The 27,575-nt window shown below is 35.9% G+C and overlaps 1 long non-coding RNA gene across 2 annotated transcripts in view; it reads left to right on the plus strand.

Moving 5' to 3' along the window:
• Positions 1–14: 14 nt before the first annotated feature.
• Positions 15–27,575, plus strand: part of LOC128790574 (uncharacterized) — a 297,948-nt gene continuing 270,387 nt past the window's right edge. For both annotated transcript variants that reach the window (XR_008431807.1, XR_008431808.1), the window contains exons 1-3: positions 15–292; positions 4,106–4,163; positions 24,016–24,128. This is a non-coding gene — a long non-coding RNA (uncharacterized LOC128790574). The remainder of the gene's footprint in view (positions 293–4,105; positions 4,164–24,015; positions 24,129–27,575) is intronic.

Genomic DNA, 27,575 nt, shown 5'->3' on the forward strand with positions numbered 1-27,575 from the left:
GCGCCGAGCTGCGCTGGGCGTGCACGGGCGGGCGGCATCGGGTGCTGGTAGGAGCGAGAAGAACATGAGAAAATGCCCTGCTTACAGGGGACATCTGCAGGAGTATCGGGGCCTGCCCGAGGTGCAAAGGACCTTCTAAGAGAAGTTCTTTGTCTCTACGTATCGTTTTACGCTGGAGATGCTGCTAGGAGGCAGCTGAAGATTGGCTGTCCAGAGCTCGTTCAGCGCTCACCCTCGGAACTGAGCGTAGCTTAGTCAGTTTCCGGATAAATACCAAAAAAAGTCCCAAGCAGTAAGTTTCACAAACTTCCCCATTCAGAGGCATTGCCTGTGGCTTGAATGGCGCTTATCATAAACTAGCATAGAGAGTTCAGGAGAAAGGGTATCCTGCGAGAATTTCGTATAGAAAAAAGCATCGTTAAGCACATACATTAAAAATGTTTCCTTACCAGAATAATGGCATCAGGAAAAGCAGTGTTATAAAAATTTACTATTAAAGTAACCCACCACATCAAGGTTTCTTCAGTCTCGGGTTATCTTCTCATTAGTACCAGTACCTATTTTAGTATGATGACCTAACCTTAACAGGAGTTGGCACTTACTCATTTAAAAATATCTTCATCCTATGTGAAAGAGTAAGACAGTTGATGAGGTTTTACTGAATCACTGGAAATTTAGTATTAGCTATTTCTTTAATTTCTTTATCTTGATATTTCTAAAATATATCATCTCCATGCAAAAGTTTCCAAACCTGTTTTGATTAACTTGAAACATAATAATCCTACTGCATAGAGAAATTCCCAATGGATCTAGAAATTCTCACTGCTACCATGTACAAGGATTGAAACAAGTTTTTAGATAATTTCTATATCTTTGAGAAGGTAGACGTCTACACAGCAAGTAAAATTCACTGAAAATCCCATAAAACACCAGCTATTCCTTGCACTGAGGCCAAAGCCAACAATTTCTCATCTTCCTTTTCTCAACAAAGTAAACCACACGATTTAATATTTTATTTAAAATAAAATTCTTCCTGTATGTTGTTTGTTCTCTTGCCTCTATACTCTGAGGTGACAGTACTGAGAGATCATCAATGATACTAGCTAAATATGTCTCTTAGTTTCAAAGGTTTTTGTAGTTGACGCAGGAGCTTCCTCACCACATTTGAAGAATTCCTTTATTCGTTTGATTCATTTCACATCTAACTGTTACTCATGGGGGCTGATTGTCTCGCAGTTCATTTGGTTGCACAGCCACAGGCAGATCACATTTGAATTCAACAGTTTCAGTTCATGATCACCCTCCCCTATGGGTAATCAACTGTACAGAATGTAATAATCTTATAATATTGTGCTTACTGCACTGAAATAAAAGATAAACCAGTAAATGAGGGAGATGCACATTTTACAAAGATTCACTGTTGCAGATGAAAATGATACACAAGTTTGAGGGCTTAGATAAAATTGTAATTTTTTATTTCAGGCAAACAGTTTTCTGTTAGTGTTTTCAGGTTGTCTAGTAAAATATTGCTCTCTGTTTTGGGTCACCCATTTCCTTAAGTGAAAATGTAGCATTTGAAACACTCATATCTGTCCTGGCTCATGAAGTTTCATAGTCAGATGAACTTTCATATTATGTAGCAGATGTGGTATTGGTCATCTATGCAGATGGCTAACATGCTTTTCTTTTTGCTAGCAATGTTTGCAAATGTGTGCTCTCCTCTTTGTAAGCCCAGGGAACAACAGTTTGTTTCTATTAAAACAAACAAACAAACGAAAAAAAGGGTGGGAAACACTTTTAGCTTTTATATATTTATGTGGTTGGAATGTCAGTTTCACTTCATTGTCCTTTTTTTTTTTTTGTTGTGGGTTTGTTGGAGGTTTTTTTTGTTCAATTCTTATACAGCATTTGTTTGTGAAGTGAATCTTAAAGTAGATAAATATTGTTGGTAAAACTCTCCAAAGTATTTTTTAGTATTGCAAAAAGTTTAAGATGCGAATATGAAATTGATCTTGAACTCTAGTCTCCAGAATAGTAATGTTAATGGAGCCAATTCACTGAACTAAATATATTTGCTATAAAACTCTGAGATTGCACAAACAAATGGACTCATTATTAATGAAATGTTAGTACTGTCATAGTTTTGAACATGGAGTTGACTTGGCCATATTTGCATTTCATACTTTAAAAAGCACTCAGACTGCAATTTTGATAAGAACTCCAGAATGTTACACAGAAAATTATTCATATAAGCTTCAGGCCAAAACGCTGTTTAACATTCAGTTCTATTGTCTGTGTTGTAGAAATGTGGTATATTTAAACATGGGCAAGTGTTACTGGAGACACTTGCCAATTGTGCAAGCAACTGCAGCTTCTGCTATCTTCTTCATTTGGAAACAATTGTTTTCATCTCTGAATTTGATTTAAATTGCTGAGCTTTGCTGAATAGAGACAGGATAATATACTAAAGTCTGGTAACATTTTGGCAATTCTTGCATGCAGTGCAGGGTGCATGAAAACCTTTTACTTAATTAATTGGAAAATACCTAGAGCCAATACACTGATTACTTTTAGTATGATTTTGTTACAGCATTTGCTTTATTTCAGTAACTGTTATAACTCTTAATAGATATATACAGACATATACATATACATCTGTATATTTGTATACACCCACACACTCCAGAAACAACAAATCCTACAGATTTTGCCAGTCAAGTGTCTTGTGCCCCAGAACTCTGGCAGTCTCTGCAGGACTCGGTTGCAGGGGATTGAGAGAGCTTTCTGTCTGCCTTTTCCCATGGAAGTTACAGAATGCATATAGACACATCAGCTGCCTCAATTTGCACTCTCCTATATTAATTTTAATAATTAATAAAGGAGTGCTTGAAGTAATACACCAGTCTGTCCATAAGCTAGTTTGAAATAAAAAGATACATGTGTATATGCCAGTCTGGTACAGGTTTAGTAATCTCCAGCAAATATTTTGGAAATACCACCAAACTCTTATGACTGTGTCCATTCCACTCCATTTGTCAGAGACTTTAGATCAATTTTCCATCACTGTTGTTCCTCAGGAGCTATGTCTGAGAGCTGCGATTCAGGAAATGAGAGAGATTAAACAATTTTTAGCAGCTAGCTCAATTAAAAATACTTGAAACTTTGTATATTTCCCTTTGTATAGTTCAGTTTCATTCAGGGTGACACAATTGCTTCTTTCTACTAATTGTATCTCTATTTAAAACGTGTATTTTTTACAATATTTTATATTCATACCAGATATGTAATATGGAAAATAATCCTGCATTTTGAATTGCTATAAATATGAAGTTTCCTACACACATCTTTTCTCTTTTTGTTCTGCTCTTCTTTGTATGTTAATTAAAACTCAACCCATTAGATTCTATTTTATTCCATAACCTGCTATGTGTACGTTTTATCTGAATTTTCAAAATTTTATTTTCTTGAACCCTTCTGACAAAAATTAAAGAAAGAAGTGTGCATTAGCAATGATACTTGGACTAACCGAACAATAAAACCACTAGCAGTGAGGGGAAAACAGCTTGCTGAGATGCCATTATAACATAGCTGGCTCCGTAACCTGTGCCCAAGAATTCCACATTTATTGTCCAGATCTTAGGATAGGGGGAATTCTGTAACTGGCAAAATTATGCAGTAGATAAAGTGTAAAGGTGTCATGTTGAAATGTCGTCATATTACAGGAGCTTACTTGAAATAAATAATCAAATGCCAAACAGCCTGGGCTGTTTGATTTACAAAAGGCTTTAGGGTAAATTTAGAGCTTTCTTAAAAGAAGTATTCTTTGTTTATGCTAGAACTTTTTTTGTTAGCAAACATACATTTTATTTAAATGTAGATCAAATAGAGAGGAGTTTATGTATTGCTAGCGGAAAAAAAGAATGTGATTTACAGTTGAAAACTCCAGGTAAAATGGAGTTTAATATGCTATATTTGAGATGTCAGTGCACAAAGAGTCAACTGTTCTAAACTCTGTGCAATAAAATCATCACAGCAGGGGAAAAGGTGGGGGGAAATGGCAAGATTTTTGGAATGATTTTTAATTGGGATTCACTTGTCTACACAGGAAGAAAAAAAAAACCCTGGACATGTAGAAAAAAGAAGAAAAATCGAGGATGTAGCAGGTAATATCTCCTATTTTTGAAATCAAAATTGTAAAAAATAATATATAATTATGCTTGATCTTAAGTATTCATTCTTTGTTACTACGATTTGCAAACCACTAATTAGAGGTAATTGCACAACTAACTAAATATTTAGCATTATTTGGTACATTTTATTAAGGCGAGAAAACTGCAGGTGAATTTCCTCCTCGTGTACGTATCTGAGCAAGAGAGCAGAGCATGGGAAATAAATCTTGTTCTTCCCCTGACTGCAATGCAGATCTGGCTCTGGGAGGGGTTTCCATTTCCGCACGGCTCAAACACATGGTCAGTCCTCAGCCAATCGGCTGCAGCACATCTGGCACTGGATTTGTGTGGCTCAGAATGCCTCTTTGACTGCTGAGCAGGAAAACCTCTCACTTTTTTTTTTTTTTCTTTTTCCTCTCCTAAATTGAATTTGCACACATTCTACAGACGGTAATTTATGTCAAACATAGTTATAACTGTTTATCTGGTACACACTGTAGCTACCCTAACAGCTAGTTTGTCAACATCTGTCACAGACAGAATTTAAAAAAAAAACCCAAAAACGGCTACATAGATGATCCTTTTTCAGTACTTACTCTCTATGCTCTAAGCTGCTGGGATCACGCTTTTTGATAACATGGTATGTTTTAGTCTGTTTGTAAATTGTTCTTCACCTTTAAATATCACACTCCCTTGCAAGTCAGATATTTCAAAATGCATTGAATTGATTTTTATATAATTATCTTCTGGTCTGTGCTGCTGGAAAAAAGGTTATACTTTTTATAAAAATTATTTGAGATTTTTAGATTACTGTGATATAAAGACATACGAACAGTTTTTATATATCGAGTGAAACATATGTGAATAAGGTTATGTCTTTCAAAAGCTGTCAAAATAAACTTAAAGTTCCAGAGGGTACTACCGCATGTGCTAATGTTTGCATTTGCAACAGGAATTAGGAATTTGGAATGAGTGCATATCTGTTTTTAAAAAATCAAGTCTTTATTACTAATTCCTTACAAATTGTCTTTTTTTCCCTGACATAGAAATTGGTGTTGCTAAATACAAAATATTAAGCCCTAAAATATGAGAGGTTGTCATTTGAACCCATATCATAAGGATTATAATAATTTCTATCAAGTATCTTACAATACTTTCTCCTTACCTTTAAAATGGTTGTACTGACCAATACCAATAGAGATGCTGGGCAAGAAGAATAAAACTGCAGAAAATGTCAAGAACCAATCTACTCATTATGGCTGATTAAATCTTTTAATTAAGAGAAATATGTTGAAACTGCTGAGAGAATATGGCCAAAGGTGAGGAAACTGCAGCTGGTAGTAAGTCATTTGTACATTCAGAGACCTCAAGTGTACGAGCTGATGTATTCCATGGAAAATTGTGTTGTTACTTTAAAAAAAGGCCCTGTAATGCCTGTAATGCTGTCATATTTACCAGGGAAGTGGCTATACATGCTTGTTTACCAAATATTGTAGGTCATAAGCAATAAGCACAATTTGAAAGTGCTGAATAGTGGAATAATTTATGGCAATATATAACCTGATTACATTTCTGCCTTCAGGACAAACATGGTTGGAATTCATTGGCCATATTATTAATCATTTTCTATGTGTTAATAAGAGGATGATAATGTAAGCAGATGGATTATGCAAGAGAAATCCAACATAAGGACAACTATCTAATTCAGAAGAATGTAGTTACATTTAACTTTCAAACAAGTTACTTTGTGTAGATGGGAACAATTCAGATTTTAGGTGTTCATAATTTGCTTTTGGAAAAATGACAGAAAAATATTTTTTCTGCAGTTTCCCCAGAAACCTGTCACTCACTGAAATGTAATCTAAAAACTAGTACCTTTTTAATGTTTGCAGCTATAGCATTGTTGTAGTTTTATCATATGCATTTAATATGTACTTCATAAGCCTACATTATCCAGGTGTCAGAGGATAATTGTTATTATTGGTTATATTGATATTATTGATATTATTGATATTATTGGTTATAATATCTGCTACCAGATATAGTTAAAATGTACTTTGATTCTGTGGTTCTTAAGGGATTTAATAAAATGTCTAGAAATGTCTACAATGTATACAAAAAAAGGTTCTAGAATTGTGAAATCAGATTCTTGTCTGATGTCTGATTCTGCTTGCGCTTTGTATTGGCTGAGGATGAGGCCTGCAATCTGAGGAGCAAGCAATTTGCAGATATTGTCCATTTCTATTTTCTTTCTGGGTGCCATTTCCAGGGCTTGTTAGTAAAACATGCAGATGAATGAGTCTGTTTGCTTCACTTGAGTGCGGCCACCTCGAAGAAGTATCATCTGGGACTCTGTGATTTCAGAGTTTCTTTTTAAGTCTAGTCAACCAAAAGAGCTGAACTGTAGTTGTACCACAGAACTTCATCTATCAGTATACAGGATTTTATTTAAAAATAAAGATGCTTATAACATGTAAATATAGAAATCACACAGCTTGCTATTTCTGTAAGTTAAAATTGTCATTATATCTGAATAAGAATTAGCTGCCTTTTTATTCCCTCATATGGACATGCGCTTACCCTCCAGTACCTGTTGCTTTTGCTTCCATCTTGTGAAGTTAGCTATGGGATTAAATTAAGTAGTTATTTTATTTCTGTTCTGCATTCTGGTGCCCAAACAAAGCCTCTGTCTTGCCATTTTTTTTAGCTTCACACCCTTGCAAAAGTTTCAGAAAGCGGACTTATGCAATTATATAGCACATCCCAGTGGAAAATTAGGACTACTATGTTAGGCCTCGAGCAGGATCACAACATTCCGGGCTGACTGCTGGAAACCACAAATCTTGACCATTATTGCAAAACTTGTGATAGGAACACAAAGAAGAGTATTATTAGCCAGTCATAGAGTATTAAATTATACATGACTGCAGCACTATTGAAACGTCAGCTACCAGCCTCAAGCTCTTCCTTTTTCTGTTTAGTTCTCTTTAATGGCAAGAGGCAGATTTTCCTTGTTTGACCTTTGGATTAGATCTGTCAATATTGATTTTAAAATCTGCCTACAGTCCAGTTTTTGAACCCAACTGCTTTTTTTTTTTGTTTGTTTGTTCTTTTCCCCTGTGAAGTCAGTTTCTGAGGTCCCAAGTTCATATGTTTCCATGTGGTTTACATGCATTTTAGTCTTAGGATGCTGAGAGGATTTGCAGTATGTAAGTTGAAAAATGTCTTTGTAAGTTTCATCCCATCATTAGGGTTTTATTTCAGCAGTATTCCAGTAAATATAAAACATAAACTTTAGTCTGTTCTAGAAAGACTTCTATGCCTATATGCAGTAGCAAGCTTTGTTTCTCTAATGAAAGATGATTACTGGACCAAAACAGTTGTTGTTGAATTACTTCTCCGTGGAAGGTATTGAGAAGAAAGAAATAGTTTGGTATAAAATGGAGTCTGTTTTGGAACACTTGTCCCCACTATTTGCTGCTAAATATTATCTCAGCTTGATAATCTCTGACAAACCTTCGGTTCCTCATAGCAGGGGCTGTGCCACTTTGTTGCCTGCCTTACAGAAATTGTATTAATGTGTCAGAATTCAGTTATTTACTACTGAATGTCACCCACCAGAGCTGAAGGTCTCCTCAGACTTGCCAAAACTCTCTCAAATCTTCCTGAGAGTCTCCTGGTCACAGCTTCTCTTGCGACAGCTCTGTGGATGTTCCTGCTCCCACTGAGGACTGCGTAGGAAATTTGCTAGATAATGCTGTAGGACTGCAGCCTTGTAAGTTCACAGTCTAGGTGGGATGACTTAGGAAGAGAACTACCTGCATTTTAACCATTCTGAGAGGAATTGGGTTATAAATACACACAGTGTACACACAGAACGATGAGTATTTTGAAAAATCCAATATATAATGGCTTATTGCTACTTCTGGTGGCTGGAATCTATGTGTTTATTATAATAAAATTTGGCAAAATGCTGCTTTCATAGTGCTGAGTTTGAATACCTTTTGGGTGTTTGGGGGGGTGTTTTTTGTTTGTTTTGGTTTGTTTTTTTGAGGGTTTGCTTGTTTGTTTTTTTACTACTGGCAGACTGGTTATGACTTCTATTGTAATTGAATCCTGCACTCCATGATTTAACATGTGCAATTGTGAATGGGAGCAGCTGAAGTGCAGGCCCACACTCCCCTCTCCTCACTGTTTTCTGAAGATGGTAACTTCCAGCAGGGGAGGTACCAGACAGCAGGCATTGTGCAAACGACTTAAATCTCTGCAGCTGTTGGCTCATTTCTATTCTGGTGTCACATGTTGTTATGAGTAATTTGTGGTATTCATCAAAAGTGGAAAGTGTGTACATTTTTCCTTTTTTTGTAATATATTTGCTACAATTGTACTTAAACTGAATATTATTAATGCAGTTTGCTTTATTAGTTTGGCAATACTGCCCTAGCAGTATTATACTGCTCAACAGTATTTGTTCAGGGAAAGAAAGTCAAGTCAAGGAAAGGCATGGCAAGGAAGAAAGTCATTGGCTCCCAGTTAATCACAAAGAATATGTTATTTTGTTTCTTTATTTTCCTGTTGTTCTTAAAAATAATAGATAGCAGAGGAAAATTGCACCAAAAATAAGGGTCTTGATGAACTTAATTGGGGCAAGTTATGGAAATGCATAAACCCCTTTGTCTTTCTCTGTAAGTGCTTCGTGAACTTCAGACTATGGACTTCTATGTGATTGTACTTACGGATAAGGTAATTGGTATTAATTCAGTTAGAATTAGTAAAAAAGTAGATCAAAGAATAGTAGAATAAGCAGCAGAGTCCATCCAGAGTTTGCTCAAATCTATTTATATTGATAGGCTAAAAGATTTCCACCAAGGGTTTCATTTACTTTTCTAGTGATATGTCCAGTTTCACAAAATTTTAATTCCAAACTGCATTTTTTTCACCATCTGGAGGTGTTTTGTTTCCAAGTTTGTTTTCTGATCTCTTGATAGACATTGTCTTTTACTTTGCTTTTACTCATGGGTGAACTGCAGCCTTGCTCTTTTTGTATCTTCCTTTTGTTTTTCTATTTTTGATGCGCTTCCATTTTTATTGCAATCATCTGTTTTGAAAAAGTATGTTGCAAAATTTTTAAATTAATGATAACTTTATTTTTATATTTATAATTTGTATTTTTCTTCAGTCTCTACTTTTTGTTTTAAAATAAGATGGCTGATATAACACAAAGTAAATGTAATTAAATATTAATAAGTAATGATTATAATTGCACATTCTCCTGTAGCTGGGCCTTGGGAAAGAAGGACTCATTCTTAAAAAAAAAAAAAAAAAAAAAAAAAAAAATTAGATTACCAGTATCCAGATTATTCCTGAATTATGGATCTAAATTTTTCAATTTCATAATAATGATGCTACTGATTAGTATATCTTTTCTATAGCAAATTAAAACATTTTGAAGCATAAATTCAATCCTATTTGTTGAAGTAATCTTTTTATTCAAGATGAACAAAAATTTAATATAACCTATGTGGTTAGTTTGATATTACATTGCTAAGCCATATAATATTTCTCTTAGTTTTGACAGTGTCCCTTAATTTTGATAGTGGCAAACTTAATGTTACTTATAAGAGTACAATTTGCCTTTTACTAATAACAGTGGTGGGTTTTGGATGGCAGAATATTTGTAACCATTTCCTAATACATAGATCAGGTAATTGAATAGATTAAGCAGTATCAGATTTAAAGTCTTGTGTTTTGGCAAACACCCCAAGGAAGGTAGATATACGCAATACTACACCATTTCTTTATTTGTTTGGGAAGAATCAGGATTGGGGATATCAAACCTGAACCCCTTTTGCAAGGGAAGACATTAAATACATTTGACATCACTAAAATAGTATTATTTGAAAAAATACTGAATTATTGAATAAGAACTCTTTGGGTTTGTAGTACTAAGGCTGTCATGCAATGACCTTTGGGGTTGGTTAGATACAAAGTTATAAGATAGGTATCTTACCAGAATAATATAAACTAGCATTTAAGAAAGGTTGCTAAATTCCTAAAAGGAGGATGAACCTGTCTTGAAAGTATACAGTTAAAGACAATGCATTTGTTAAAGCAACCTCAGGTGATGACATATACATTTTGTTTTCTTCCCCAAACAGCTTTGTAGAGAATTTAAAGCAGTGAAAATTACTGCTAATATGAAGCCTGGTCTAGCTTTGTGTGTGAGTCATTCCCCCTGCCCCCCACCATTCCACATATAAATACTCAGAAGCTTGGCATAAAGAATGCAGCCTGGGGCATAGCCCATAAAACTTACAATGCAATTAAATGAACAATTTCTACTGGAAATAAAATGGGCATGTTGAGTAGAATATGAATTAAACTGAGCAAGAACAGAGTCAGACAACCTTTCGTAGTACTCCAGGCTCTTGGAGAGAACCCCCAGGGTCAGCAGCACCAAATGCAGCTGACAGGTCAAGGCCAATCAGTAAAGAAAGATAACTGCAGTTTGCAATGAAAAGCAGGTCATTCCAAATTTTGATTAATGTAGTCTCAATGCTGTGGTGTCCACTCGACTGGGTTAGCAAAATAAAGACAGATAGCAGTGGATTAACTCTAACACTTCTTTATTATACTGCAGCCGTTACAGGCTTCTCTGCTGCTGCATTCAGTAAGACGAGGTTTTCTCCAATTTACGATCCTCTGTCCCCATTGCCTCCTGGCCTGAATTCTGTGGAATTGACTCAGTTTCAAGGGGCTGCCCTGCGGACTATTTGCAACACTACCAAAATGAACTCAAAATAACTTTGGAAAATGGCAAACCCATCATGTTCCTAACATTACGATTAGTTGACATTGGCAGTGTTTATCCTGTGGAGCGTATATGGCAAAAAGGTGGCAACTTCAATGACTTTGTAAAAAAATAGGGAGAACTAATTCGTTGTTTATTGACAGTTTTTGTTACACAATACAAAGACTCAAAACGTTTGGCTACAGAAGGAACTTTGCAAGTATTACTTGCCAAGGCAGAAATATGAGATTACATTCTTTTTTCTTCCAAGATAAAATTAGTTTTGAAGTAAGTCTTTGCAAAACAAAAAATATCTCTACCAGTGAAGAATGACATTCACTAGCAAATGTGAAACTACTTGAAGATATTTAAAATGTTGTTTAGAAAGTATTTGTTATAGGTGGATTCCTTCTCTTTCTTTCCAGTCTTTTGTTTGATTGTTTTTCATTTGGTAGATAAGTATTTGTGCAATACCAGTTTGAACGTATGTTACAATTGTGTTTATTAACCCAAACCCATCCAGGCATAATCTTCCAAGTCAATCTGTTAGAACTGACTGTGTCATTTTAGACAGCAGCACTGCCATGACGTCAGTATTACCGTGGAAACACGAGTGCAGTCTGTATCTGCACTCTGCTCGGCACTGGGGGTGGGAGCTGCCTCTTGCCTGCTCTTCAGCTGCATGGAGCTGCAGTGCTTACAGCAGGCTGCAGACTGGCCTGGCAGTGCTGCTGGAGTATGCTCAGGGCAGAATCTGGCTACTGTAGATCATAATGAAGGTGTAGAGAAAGTTCTGCATTTCTCTGTTAGGTAGGACAGAAATGTCATTATAGAATTACACAGGAGGAAACTTTTTTAGAGTAAGAATTAGAATGCTTCTTTTCCTACATAGCTAACAGTATAAGTTAATGTGTGATAGGGGTTTTTTTTGTGGTTGTTGTTGGGAAAGCACTATCAGCTACCTATTTTACTGAACTGACTACAGAATTCAGACATGTATAGCACTCTTCTTCAAAATGTACATTCTCTTCTCTCTGGTCCTATGGAGGATTGTAAAATGAATACGTGTAACTTTATGACCTATCCTGTTTAATGTAGCCAAGGCCAGAATAGCAGGGTTCTCTTCAGGTGACTGCCATTACCGATACTGATGTACTTGCCAGTATATCCTAACTTTCACAGTGACTTTTGATTTGATTAACAGCTGCACAGAACCTGTACCATAGTAGAGAATGTTTGTTTTCTCTTTAGGAAAGATTTCGTTACATTATGGAAGTATTTCTTCTATTCAGACCACAGCTGAGAGATTTTCCATCAAAATGATATATTTGTAATTTGTCAATGCTCTGTTATTGGTATTAGGTGACTGATTATGGGTTTCTTTGTCCAATCTGTAAATAAATGTAAATTTCATAGACAGTTTGGAACAGTTGCCTGAAATTCTTTTGGCTTTTTCTGAGGCTGAGTGGTAAATGACTGGCTTGTAGTCCCTGCTTTGACCTTTGCCTGGGCCTGGATGTGTGAGTTCATGTCGCAGTGCCTGTGTCAGGTCAGTCCACAGCAGCTGGTCTGAAAGAATTGGAGCAGGACATGGCAGTGAAGTCGATTGCAGTGTTAGAACCACTGCAGTCAGAGAATGGAAACCAGGGCCCTGCCTCTTAGGGCATCTGTATCCAGCCAGCAGACAATGAAAGCAGCAGGCTCTAATGAGAAAAGGGAAGCCAGTGAAGGAGACAGACTCTGTGAAATTTATTAGCTGGTGCAATAAAGCTGCTTCTTTGGGAGTGAACCTGAAGTGGCCTCTGAGTTAATTTGGGATGAAAAGCCCAGTAAGGGAGGCAGTTTATTGGGGTTCATCCTCTTCATAACCCAAGATATTGAACCCTACGGTCTCCCAGCCGGCAGCAAAAATATCAGACTCTCCCATTTGTGCACAGTACCATTTATTTTCATGTAATAAAAACACCCCCTGAGTCTGTTAACTATTATCCATTTCCCTTTGCAGGATGTATCGAACCAGTCAGCATTGAGAATATTGCTTTCAGACTCATTTTAGTTTATAGCCCCAAATATTTCTTGTTTGCTTTGAGTAATTGTTTTCTGTTAAAAATTGGGTAGCTGGCTTGTTAATTAGCAAGATATAAACCCGATACATCACTACATTTTTAAAGCTATGGTGCCAGCTAGTGGTGAGAGATGATAGACAGTGTCTCAAGTGTGACATTTATCTAAGTGTACGGTATATTTTTATTTGCATCATGATAACGTGACATTGTTTTATTTGTCAGTTATCAGTACCTTGTGACCAAAAAAAGTAAAATAAAATGTGCCACTGCTATAATTGTACAGTTGGATTTAGTTGGGTATTGTTTTTTTGAAACCTTCCTGCTATTTTTGATGGAGTAATTATATCATTCATCAGAGCATTTGCCAGTGAAGCCTTTTAATCCTTAGTTTTTCACATGTGAACATCACTTCTTATGTGTTATGAACCTGTACTTGCTCTTTTACTTTGCTGGAAATCAGAATTCTTTAAAAATGGAGTAGAATTTAGCTGTGAGCAGCAGAAAGATGCTTAGAAGGTTTCTGCGATTGTTTCACTTGTGCAAATTAAGGAGAGCTTTGGTGTGGCCAATGCAGGGCAAAACTCTTAATCGATTCTATTTATTTAGCTGATACACCCTATTAATATGGAAAAAACAGTCCTGTATTTTATTAACAAGACAGGAAATTTCAAACAATTCATTATTCATTATGCACTGTCTGTTCATATAAGCTCACAACAGAAAAGAAAAATAAGCAACCCTTAAGAACATTTGTAAAGAAATTTAAAAAATAACTTATTTTTCTTTGTAACAAGGAGTCATTGACAGGTCATCTTTTCCAGTTTAATTAAGCAATAACCAATCTTGGTGAGGTTGTGGAAGGCTCTTGAATACTAATAAATAAAAGCAGAAGATGAAGCATTTCTTTCATTAAATAGTAGGAGCTGTTTATAACTCTATTACTTACTGTTAAAATCAATTATTATTACTAATACTCTTCAAGTAATTTATACCTGAAGGCACACTGAAGGTTGTAAAGCAGAACTTTTCTTTTTAAATGTCAGACATAGCCATGAAGGTCAGCTCTTGTGAATAAGGACACCTCAGATGAACACACTTGTAATAATATTTGTGAAGATAGATCTCGTGTTAGTGACATCTGCCAGCAGCAAGCAGAGCTGCCACAGTCTTACTTCCACTCTAATACATGTGACTACACTGCTGGAAAAATACAGGGATGTTTCTAATCCAAGGGAATGAAGAAAACAGAATGATTTTTGTATGAGATGGAATCAACCGAGTTAGACACAGAAGCAATTTATTTAAAAGAGGTGCCTAAAATATTAACTTGAAATATGCTGTCATGGTTTAATCATACATTTCCTTCTGGTCCCTTTTCCTTTTCCATTTCCTTTTCCTTTTCCTTTTCCTTTTCCTTTTCCTTTTCCTTTCCGTGACAATTGTGCACTTCCTCCTTTTTGTCCTGTGCTGTTGCAACACTGTTGCTTTAATTTAATACAACAGGGATTATTTCAGTGGGAAAAAACCTATATCCCTTAAAATATTAAAATGCAAGTATGAATCTTCATTGATTTCTTAACTGTGGGCTTTATAATATGTGTTTAATGCTGTTACTTAATTAATTACTTTAATTGTTCAATTTATTCTGCAAATTGATAGTCTTTTAACATTTACATAACTTCGGATTCAATAAATAAGGTTTTAGTTTTTAAGAACATATCGCGTGTTGCCCAGTTGCAACAGTCATAGTTTAGGTACACACTTTGAATTTGAGATCAACAAATGGCATTCTACAGGCTAATTTTTCTCTTTTTGCACTTTAAATTGTGTCTATAGTATATGTCTATAGTTATCAGTGTGTAACTAAACCACCATTTTTATTTTATTGGAACTCCACTCTAATTTAAAAAAAAGATGCTTATTTGAAATAATGTCTAAAGTGATGTCAACACTGAAATTAAATTGCCAAGGCATTTGACTTCCAAACAAAGTAATGTGGAGTTCTGTGACGTAAACATAAGGACCAATATTTATTATGTTGATACATTTATTTGGCTTGACAGTCTTGCTATCATGGTATTAGACACCAAATGTATTTCTTGTCCTAAACGAATAATTTATATGGATGACAAAAATTTTACAAAAAGATTATTTTAAACACAATTTTAAGAGTATTTTAAAGTTTATTTTTCACACTATTACTGGATAAGATATAAATTTAGCAGTTTGCATTCTTTATTGGTCTAGAACATGTCTTGTTAATACAGCACTGAAATAATATACATTTAGTGAATTCTAAACTGGATACCCTTGTGCATCTCATAAAACTCTCTGGAATTTTTGTATTTAAAAATCTGTATGATACATTAAGTTCAGTGGACTTAGAAAAATCCAGAGTTTAGCATGAAGCTTAATTAAAAAGAAAAAGAACAAACTTGAAAAAAAAAATCCCATCTAAATGGAGCTGTCAAATAATTCCTTTAAATCCACTGATGCTGTGTTGGAGTTGTTGGAGTAGAATGTGATACCATGGCTGATGAAGTGGGAAAAAAGCATCACAATTATTTTGAAGTCAAGAGGAATGTGTTTCAAAAGCTCTTTGGCAATAAAAATCACAAACAGACAAAACCACGCAAACCCCAAAGAAACAAACAAAAGCCCCACAAAAGCACCAACCAACCAGGTGCTTTATTATTTACAAAGAGCTCCCCCGTTTGAGTAGCTGGGGGTGCCGTTTCTGCCTTCCCTTGGAATGCTGTCAGTGGAGCCCTCCACAGAGCGCTGTGTCAGAAGATGGAGTGCCTGGTATGGGAGTTGGCCACATCTGTCAGGAAACTGCTACAGATGGTTCAACTCATTAGCTGCCAGAACTCCTAGCAAACATCATCTGAGAGTATGGGGACCTCACTTGGACTAAATGTTAAGCTTGCCTCCTGTTCAGTGTCATTACATTTTCTGCAAAATATGATCCTTAACCATTTCTGTTAGAGACTCTTAGATTAGTAACCAGTCTGCAACTCTGTTTTGTTTGATTTGAAAATATAAAATAATTAAATTAAGACTGGTTCCACCACCCAAACAGTGTCTCAAGTGTAGCTCACTGTGTCTGTAAAATATTGGTTATATCTGATATTAGTACTTCTTCATAATGATATCACAGTTGGGATGTGACAAACTCCAATGTAATATACACTTGTATTTGCAGCAACCTTTCTTTAGTATCATGTCTATATTGTGATGTGTCACTCATGCAGAATTTCTCAGCTTACCTGTCTTTGTGTTGCTTGGTATTTCCAGCAAAGTTGTTTCACGTTTGTGGGTGTTTTTGTAGCAGAGCGATCACAGCAGGTGTTCCAGTTAGCTTTGTAGCAGAGCCAGCAGAGGGAGCAGACACACTGGTGTTTTATGGTACTGACAGATTTTGGCCATTTTTCCCTATTGTTTCTGCAAATGCCTATATTTTCATATATGTGGTCATTACAGATGAGAATGTGGGCAAATGTCTGTGTGCTGGAAGCTCAGTCAGTAACTGTGGGGAAAAGCTAAGCTGTCAACTAGTTTAAGATTACAAAATTATCTTTGATTTTGCAAAGATTTACATAGATCATTTGTGTACTGAGAGTAATTATTTGTGCTGAGATTTTTTGGGAAAAAAAGATACTGGAAAGAAGATACTTTCCCTTAAAAAACCCCTTCAGTTATGCTTCAGAGCACACTGCCTTTAGAAAAACCACAGCATAAATTTAAGTACAGGTTAAAATGACTTCACACACTTGCAAGGTCAAGCCCTTAATAAATCACTATACACATTGTGTGCAGTTCACCTGTGTGAAATAGGCTTGAAAAGACTGTTCTGGTCACAGCTGATATTTGGAGATACATTTTGGGTGTATGCAAACAATCTTCTTTTTCAGTTACATCTAAATGTGAAAATTGCATGGAAATCATTCTCCCATTTGTGGTCATTGTGCCTTAGGCCTGCTCCCAAAGTTGGCAGGAATTTTGCATGAAGAGGTGTCAGGGTAGAAAGGTGGGGGTCTTCATACAATTTTATGTGTGTTTAAACAATACAGTGAAGTAAGTATTACTTTGTAAATGATGTTGTTTGCATCATGATTTAAACTTTGTTTAAATACTTTTTTTGGGTGATAGCATTATTGCACTCTGTGCTTGGTTAAACCAGGCGGGGTTGATTATCATTAAGTGTTATTTATTTCTATTTTATTAAGCCTCCTTTTACATTCATGTTACAGGTTAATTTATACTTTTATTTCATGCACTACTTGGCTTTACTGATTAATATGCCCCATGGCATTCAATAAAGCCAGGCAGTGGAGGAAATAAGAGTGGTATTAATTTCTAACATTGCTATAAATTTGCCTTAATAAAACTAGCTCAATAACACTGCGGTAGTAGTACAATGGATGCTTCCAAATTGTTAGCAAAGACACAACTGAAAGAGCAACACATTTTTTTTCCAGAATTTAAGAATGCTGTGCTGTCTTTTTACTAGTGTTCAAATTAGGCTACCTGTTATAATACTGAGTGCTCTTACATTGTGTTCTAAAATGCAGTATATATATAAAAAAATAGTATTGTACTGAATCAATCAGTTCAATCATAAGCAGATAAATCCTCTGGATCCTTTCAAATGCCTTTTGGATTTTCATGATCATGGTTACTTAACAGACAGGTTTCAAAATATCAAGGAAAAAAGAGAAAATTCTGGACTATAAGGGCAAACAACACAAGAGTAATTAGAACAATGGGTTTTCTTTTTATTAGTAAAATAACTGCTATTGATTTAAATTTTCCAGTGTTTTTCCATTGATTTATTTACGTGTTGCTTTGTGGTAGAGGAAAATTTTCAAGAAAGAAATGCAGATAGGATTGGTGAATATTAGTTTTAGGTGCACAGACTATTTATTATAGCAGAAATATTTTGGCTATATTTTCTTTATTAACTATTAACTATGATAGCTGTTTTTTTTCAGGTCTAGATTGTGAAATCTGTGTTGCAAAAAATCCTTAAATAAACTTTGCCATGTAACATTTAGTTGTGACGAATTTTTTACTGATGCCTGCATTCCTTTACTACTTGAACTAACATTGACTGAAATGAAAATTTTGCTCAGAAAGAGGGGTTTGGATAGAGCTGTTATTTGACCTCAGTACAAAATGAAAGCATGATAAAGCAAATTAGCACAGATGAATCTGAACAAAACCACAGCCCAAAAGAATTGCCAAATCCTCAGAGCTTGATCCTTGAAGGTTCATGAAGAAGCTCGTTCCTGAAGTCATTGGGATGTAAGCCTTCTCTGCACTTTCCTGGGTCAGACCTTAAATAAATCACTCAACACACTTTGCAGAGATCACTTATGGGGTGAAAGGCAGCAAATGTTTAAAAGGATTAATATAAACATTATAATATATCAAACAGAACTTATTTTTACATTCAGGCAGCTATGAAAACAATACTGTCATTTTGATAAGTGTATTGGTTAGTAAAAATCAGATGGGCAGCACACTGACTGCTATAATTTGATTTTACTAAATAATATGAATTTACATAATGCATACTCTAAGAATGTACCAGTGTAGATTCAAATTAAAATTGTAGGGTTTATGTAATGATCTTTGCTAAATATGTTTTTGTAAATAGTAACAAAACCTGTAAAATTGTCTTACTTACTATAAAACTCATATATATCCAAACATAGCATTTAATTAGGTCGTATGATGCTGCTATAGTTTAACTATGTCAAATAATTTTGTTTAAGTGTTCTATAACCTTGTAATCACAAAGACAGTGAAGTTAGAAATGGAAATGTTGTCTTCACATGTGCTGGGCACAGCCAGGTCTGTTCTGTGCCCTGCATACACGATGTGAGATATTTTGTCTGGGTGAACTTCTTGTGGAGCTCCGTTTTATCAACTGTTTTGTCAGAAAAATATTTAGTTTTTAATGGAAAACTAAATGTCTTCCTTTAACTTTTAAACAAGGTATTAGCCAACAACAGGAGTAATGACATTCACGGGCATATTTGATTCAGTGTTTTAAGGGATGTATAATCTGTAATACTTAAGGGGAGATTTGCCAAGTGCTGTGCCAAGCTGGATAGCTTACTCTAGAACTGTACTTCATGGAAGCTTCTATATATGCCCCCAGAGTGGTGGAAAATTAGATTAGATAAATAGACCATTGATCAGATTGTTTGGCAGTTTAGTTTGCCAGAAATGATGAAAATCTGTACCATGTTTGATCTGTGCAGCCTATGAATGCTTTCTGTCTTTCATTGACAAGAGCAGAAGTTGGGGCTGCTCATTTGCTCTGTGGATAAGGCCTTTGGGGTGTATGTGAAAGAGAGTGAGAACATTTTCTTGCTGCTGCACACATAAGCAGCAGATAAGATTATTAAAGGAAAATTCGCAAGAGTAATTTTTCATGTTTAACCCCCTAATTCAAAACTATAGATCTGTTTTCTTCTTGGATCACCACAGCCAAGCAGAATAAGCTGCAGTGTTTACAAAACAGAAAAATGTGTGTTTGGGCTGATAGCATAACACATGCAGTTAAATATGAGCAGGTCTCTTCAGTGTTACCATTGTAGGGTCTGGGGAGCGGGATGGGTGAGAATGTCAGCCTGGGTGCTGCAGGTAAGGCAGGAATGGTTAAAGCAATGTTGTTTTCTTTGATACTTTTTTAAAAAGCAGTCCATTATAAAGGGGTGTCTAAAAAGAACAGTGAATCCTCCTCACCATCTCTTGCACTGTACTTACCTTCATGCAGATGTTGAAACAATAATTTACTTCTGATTCAATGTTTCTGTCTGTTATCAGTAGGAGTAAACTCATGTTTTGATTTCTTTTGCTCTTCTTATTTTATTTTGTTGTGTGTTGCTTTTCCCCCCCTACCTATATATCACACCTGCATTTCTATAGAACACAGAAAATTCTGTACTTTTGGAAGGAAGTACATACTGATTTTCTATTCTGCTGCTCCATAAAATGCTTCTCTCCTTTCAATGTATTTTTATGGAATTAAAATGTTGCCTTTATTTATTGGTTGGTGGTAAGTATTATTTATTTTTACACCTTCTTTACAGCATAATCTTGGAAGAGAAACTGTGCTCTAAAAATTGTTATTAAGTTTTACATTTCTAGCCATGCGTTTAAGTGACATTTGTTTCAGAGGGAATAGATCTCTTCTCAGATGACGTTTTCTGGGAACTAGAACAAAAAAATCTAAAACCAATGTAGCCAAATCCTTGCCTGTATCTGTAAGAATACCTTAAATTGATCTAAAGAAACAGCCAAACATGATTGTAATTAGGAACACTGAAATATTTTCTGGACGCCTGAGGCAAAAACAAATGTAGTAACACAGAAAAATAACACAGTCCATTCTCTATGAAGTGTTGGCGTTGAGCTGATCTAGCGCTGATGCTCATGAGGAATTCGAACAGTGCCTTTATTTAGGCCTTCTCGCAAGAAGCAAACTGCACACGGTCTCCGAAGTGCCTAGCGATCCGTGCCTCGGGTCGGTGCCTCGGGTCGTGCCTCGGGTCGGTGCCCTGGATGCCCGCCTCGGAGCGGTCCCCGGCGGGATCCCGCTCCCTCCGCGGGCCGGGCCGGGGCGCGGCCCTTCCCTGCGCGCCGCGGCCGCCAGGGGGCGCCGCCCCGCCCCGCCCGGGCCTGCAGGGCGGGAGCTGAGGCTGCGCCGGGATTGGCGAGCGGCGCTCGGCCGGGATAAAACATGCCATAAACTTAGCGTCACTCCCTACAATTCCTATTATATGATCATTTACTGGCGATCATTATGGGTTCGCTGTACGGAGAGCCGTGCTGCTGCCTCTTCAGTCCCGCACGTAGCTCCATGGCAGCGAGTCTGCCTTGCAAGCTTTGCAGCTACCATTTCCTACAAATAGTTGAGATCTTAATAAAGAGATATGAAGAAAATGAAGGAGTGTTGGGGAGAGGAAGGATATCAGTTTGCAACATAGCCATAATTCCCTTCCATATTTGCTTTCAAATATTTGTTTAAAATCCTGCTTGAAACGCAGATGTGGAGAATTGTCCACATCTATAAACTATTAGAAGTTGAATTGAGTTCATGGGTTTTGTATGGATTGGAATCTAACTGCAATCCCGAACATAGTGGTTATAGATATAATTTTAGGAATATTTGCCTCTGTCTGCAGTTTGTGGAAACTACTTTCTTATGTATGGACTGGAAATGCGCATACAGGAAGGTGAACTTCACATTTTGCCCACCACATTACAACTGCTCCTTACATGATAATAAATAATGATGGTTATAACGATGATGATAACAATACAATACTTTTAACAACTGGCATGAAGAGCAGAGCAGACAAAAGGTCTTGCTACTAGGGAATATAACCAGAAACATTTTGTGCACTTCCTGTCGTCTCCTTTGAGCTGATACTTGCCTATTATGGTCTGTTAAGTTGTTGTTTTGAGGATCCTTAGAGACTGTGGATGTGGTTCGCTGCAGCTCAGCCCAGGTACAGAGTCCCACTCTAACTGAAAGGTGCAGGCACACATTGCAAATTGCTGAAGTGTGGCCTTTCTAATTAAAAATCAATGGGCCTCATTTTATTGGGCCTTCCTAGGACTGATGCTGGGCAGCTTTATATTTATTTAAAGTGCTTATGAAATAAATAACTGGCATGCTTATAATGAATATATTAATCTATCTAGAACTAGATATTGGTAAAGGAGTGCAGGGAGGTTTTCCCTGAGGGGTGGTGCTCTCAGCCTGGTGCTTTTATGAAAATGATACAATAGGTTTTACTAAACATCTGAAGTCAAGGCATCAAGTTTGTGTCAGATATTACTCTATTTGTACTATGATCCCAAGATTTTTTCCTAAAATCCAGCAACCTTTATTCTTGGGTTCCTGTTATAATCCTGCACAATAATTTCAGCTAGTCAATTTAGGGAGAGTACAAGACTTTATGGTCTCAGAATTCCATTTAAGGAGAAGCATCTAACAATATGGGTTTTTTTCCATGGTTATTTTTATCCCATTCTTTGTTAGAGAAAATATGTAGGAAAAATGTGTTACTAAAATATGTTCCCAACTATGATAGTTGTTACAAAGCAGAGGCTTTTTTTTTTTTTTTGACTCTGGAGGATGTTCATCCAAATTGCAGCATTTCTTTTTTGGCATTTGTTGGTTAAGAAAATATGGGAATGACAGAAGGAAAAGATGATAAACAGGTTACAATACATGGAATCTCCTCAGGAGCAGTACACTTTTTACCTCTGGGTGCCACTGTTCAACTGTTTCTTGTGCAGCGACCATCTGCTTAAAAGTTCAGTTCTTACTGGAGAAATATTCCCTGAAATAAACTGTTAAAGAGGTACTGTCTATATCTCTGCATAATCAAGAAGCAAGTTTCTGATCTATGGATATTAGTTATGCACTGTTCTCATATGCTTTTAACGTGCTGAACAAGGAAACAGTAAATGCTCCACATTTGTTCAGTTTGTTGAGAGTAGTCTGATGGTTTATTTAAAACTTTTCTTGCCTCTTTAGTTAGAAGTTGAAATGTGAATCTGTTTTTTTAATATAAATGAATACTAGTGCAGATTTATTAAGTATGCAGATTGACTGTAATAATTCAGTTGATTTAAACAAGTTTTACAACAGCAACAATGATTTGCTTTATTGCCCACAACCTACATAATTCAAAAATCTATTGACCGATACAATTTCTTTTCAAATACTGTAGAACTCTTAATTTTCAGAGCAAAATTAATTGCAGTCTGTGTATTCAGCTGTTCCACCAGATTAATTATATTATGACTATTTCTCCTAGAAACTCAGCCAGGGTAACACTGCTAAATGACACTGGACCTCTTCTCTGAACTGTTCTATAATTTTAATTCTAGTAAAATAAAACCCTTCTATGAATGAAATCAAGTGTGTCATTTAACTCTTTCATTACCATAAGATGGATTTAGCACATTTTCAAAATAATAATAATAAAAATCCAAAATAATAAAATTGCATTTTATGTCATGAAATGTCCCTTTTCTCAGCCAGGGGGGACACTGCTACTGTCTTGCCCATACCTTTGATCTAGTTTTCCTGCACCCTGCTGAACACTGCAGTCTATCAATGAAAGCCAGCAAGCCTTTTCATATCTGCACACAGACAATGGAAAGTTCCATGATTGCCTCGTAAACAGGAATGGGCTGCATTAATTTCTGTCCAGTAGTTCTATATATGTTCTATATATGCATTTGTTCAAACTGGTGGAGGAAAAATTCAGACAAAAACATCTGTTAAAAATTAATTTCAGCTTTGTCTCAGATTTGTACATTTTCTTTCTATCCAATTTCATTGGAAAATCCCAAATAAATAGAACACTTCAAAATAAAAGAATTTAATTTTATCCTGGGAACATGCAGTTTAGGATTTGGAAAGGGAAATGTGTAATAAAATGCTGTTCAAATGAAATTGGTGAAGCTGTAAAATACGTAAGTGGAAACTTTGAGGAAACTGGCAATGAGAAACTGGAAATCAAGCAGTAATTTAAGTTTCACACAACCACCCTTTGCATGTGTGAGTACAAAGGAGAGACTAGGAACAAGTGTGAGTCAGACCTCTCCTCTCAGGAACTGAAGGGACAGAGATTCCCAGCATCTGTTTCCTTAACTATCGCCCAGAGGATACTGGTGGTAAATCACAGCGAGTAAAAATAGAATCAGAAAAATAGCTCAAAACAAATGAGATACTGTATTTTGCAGTACTTTTGCAGTAGATCTGTATCCAGATCAGCTTTCATCTGTGTACAAATTGGATGTGTCAGCTTACATTCACTTCTAAACAAATTGTTAATAAAATCCCAAACATGGCTAATTAGGAAGTTCCACAAAACAGCCAGCCAGATTTGATGCAATGGGAGATTTATCCTGCTCACATATTTTAATGAATGTCTTAATGTCATTGTTACAGGGTAAGATGGCCAAACACTTTGGTAGAGTTAATCACTGCCCTTCTTTTGGAGTGAATGGGCCTGCATCCACTTGAATCAAGTCTGGTCCAGCCAACAGACTCCAGCTGGAAGAGTGAGTTTGTATGTATGAATTATTTTAGGTGCCCCATTGATGTGTACATATTTTCCATGTCATCAATGAAGGCTGAAGTAATAATACTTTGCCTTGAAGGGCTCTAGAAAAATTTAATTAAAGTACTGTGAGTTCTTAATCTGGAAGACACATATAGTCACAAGTTAAGATTCTTATCAACCATAAGAGTTCTGAGTTTATGCTCAAACATCAAACATGTAAAACAATGTTTTACCTATTAGTTAAGGTTGAGATATTTTTAAAAATATCAATGTGGAATCACCATGTCTTCAGGACTTCCTATTTGCTGTAAATAACCTCATTTTAGGTATGGAAATATGACATGACTCAGACTTCTAAAGAAGATCCCAGCCTTTTATTTTAATAATACATTTGTTTATGTGTAATTATTATGAGATACTAATGGAATCTATAATACTTCAGTAAATATTAGTTACAGGCTTTAAGAAATACAGCAGTTTTAATGAAATAGATTTCCAGGTAAAAGAAGTTAACAATACTTAGCTGAGTTGATCCAGCAAGTTATCATTGACAACTCTTAGTGACTACCATTTTGTAATATACTATTCAAGAAAGAATAAAAACTTTGTCTTCTTTTAATATTATTCCTCCTCAAATTTTAGATGTACCTTTTTAGACTTGTTTTATTCATAATAAAAGATCATTTAATTTTATTTCCAACACAAAATGTTTGAAGAAAACCTTTCCTTTTAGAGACATTAATATTTTTAGTAGAAATAATCTCTTTTTTTTGTGGTTGAAGAATAAAACATAAAACATAAAACAAATAAAACAATAAAAAAATGGCAAGAAAAAGTGCAATCATATTTGCAATTAGTACTGAATATAAACCACTGTTGATTCCAAGCTGCCAAGCAGAAAAGGAAAATATTTACAATGAGGAGCACCTAACCTACTCTCTCCTATTGGTGTTATATAGAGAGAATTTGATTTAAATAATTTTCACAAACAATGCAATAACAAATTAGCAACAGTAGTGTCCAAGATTATTTAAATTATTTGAATCTTTAATTACCCAGAATTATAATTCTGAAAAAAAAAAAAAGTCTTATTGTGGAGTTCTGAAACTGCCAAGCTTAATGATGTGATTCTCATGTAACCATAAGTATTTGTTGTTTATAATTATTTTTGTCCGCTGTCCATGTTCTGCTGTTTATCACAGTCACTTTACTAAGGCAGTTTCTACAGCCCCATATTCTTATGCTACGTGCTGTTATGCAAACACTAGCACTGACACTGAGACCTTCCTCTTAAAGAATTTGTAAATAGACTTTCACAACGACTAGTTGTTGTTGTACCCACCACACCCTGTGGCTTTGATGTATCACGCTGAATAACTAAGAAAAGATTACTGAATAATATTCAGAAGTCCCCTTGATACATGGATGATCCAGCTCAAATCAGTCCCTTGTGCTTACATCTGTTTGTGACATGATCATTTCTAGTGGCTTTTTTCCAGTAGTGTTTGAGTGATGTAGTGTGGTGAGTGCACCAGCTGCTTCAGGTGCAGATGGCATTTTCCTTGTGTGCCTTTTAATGCCAGTTGGCATTTGGTTTTTATTCTGTGTGTTGACTCATTCATTCAGGAGCTTTAGTGACTGAAACATATCTGATTTGGTTATTGAACATCATACATGTTTTGTCTCATATCTGCTGCTGAGAAAAAATGTGAAAGACCATGAGAAACACATGAGGCAAAGAAGGCACCAAGCAAATTAAGTGATGTTAGAATTTTTTTCCTGTCTATACCTAGTTTTCTTGATTTAAAAAACAACAAAAAAATAACATTATCTGCATTATATATATTTTTTCAGTATAGTTGAGATGTATTAATTACCCCAAGCATCCCTCATTAAAATAATGGCAGCAGTTTTTATTAGCAATGAGGGGAAGACCCTAAGAATTTAAGGCCAGTACTAATTGCAATGTGCAATTTGCTGTGGCTTTCAAAATAATTATACTAAGCTAAATTATTTTTCTATGCTTTCTCCCACTGATCATGTAAACAGCAACACATTTATTTATTTATGCTGCTTAGTTTGCCATTCAGTCTCTGCTACTGTAACACTAGAATTTGCTGATTCATTCAGTAATGTTTTGCGACATCCATTTTCACACTGCATTTGGTTAAAAACCCCATCTGGCTCTGCATGACTGGGAAGCTCTGCTCACCGCTCCAAAATCAAGAGCTATGAAATGACTAAACTTGTCTGCAGATTGTTTAGTCACTGGAGGCAAGATTTAATGAAACTGTTGTCTGTTGTGTCATAGGAGCCTTTGTAAGCAGTGCAGCTCATTATTTCTTGTCCTAAAGGAGTGTCTACATTTTAGAAATAGTCTTAAGTATTTTTTGAATAAGATTTCTGTGCGTGTGTGTAGAAAAAGTAAAATATATGTATAAAATTGAATTTTTGTATGCAAATATATATATATACATACATGCAAATGTAATACAAAAACATGATACTTTCTGTAAGATGTGTAGGCTACTGGAAGTTGAAAGTAATCTTGATACAAAACAGAATGATTTCTAGAAATTCAGATAGAAAAAAAAGCAAAATAACCTGTTTCTATGATATCATAGAGAGAGCATTTTTGATTTAGATGAGCAACAGGGTTAATACTGATTTTAAAGGACTTGCAGTTCCCTGCCTTCTTACTGGGTCCTCTGCTGCAGGTGAGCAGGAAAAGGATTATCCTAAAATGTGGGAGGATTTTTATCTGCTTTTTGGAAAAGACTGTAGCTCAGTTGCTTGTACAAACAAAGCCATAATCCTTTCTAAGAAACAGGAATTTTGGCATGAACTTGCTTGGGAAAAAAATATGACACAGAAAACAGAAGCCAAACTCTCTTCATAATGCTTTATTTCTCTTGGAGCTTAGTTTTAGGCTTCCTTTCTTTTGATCTGAATTATTAACACAATTAATAATAATATAATTGCATCTCTATACACTTATTAATTTCACCTGTGCAGACAAAATGGTGGAGGTTGGCCTAACAGTAGGAGAAACTGGCAGAATCAGCCTGCCCTGCTTGTTAATACCAGTGGGAATAGGAGTAATAGCAGAAGCAAGACCTGACATAGCAGTTCACTCTCAAAAGAGACATGTTCTCCTCCTGTGCCCCATGGCAGCTTCTTCTCTCCCGCTTCAGTGGGATTTTCCAGTGCTTACTTTGTATCAGTTGAAGTGCTTATTCCATATCTCTGTAATTCAGGATCATTTCTGATGGGGAATTGTGTGTTGCCAATAGTTGGATGGCCTTGATGGGACATCAAATAATAAGCACCAGAGCTGCTAGGAAAGAGGAGTCAGGATCATGCAGCCAGATGCAAAAGCTGAAGGAAGGAAGCAGGGAGATGAGCAAAGTCTATGGGGCAGAGGGGAGACAAGATTTCTGGTTTT

The sequence above is a fragment of the Vidua chalybeata genome, chromosome 7 (genome assembly GCF_026979565.1).
Source record: "Vidua chalybeata isolate OUT-0048 chromosome 7, bVidCha1 merged haplotype, whole genome shotgun sequence".
Taxonomy (NCBI): domain Eukaryota; kingdom Metazoa; phylum Chordata; class Aves; order Passeriformes; family Viduidae; genus Vidua; species Vidua chalybeata.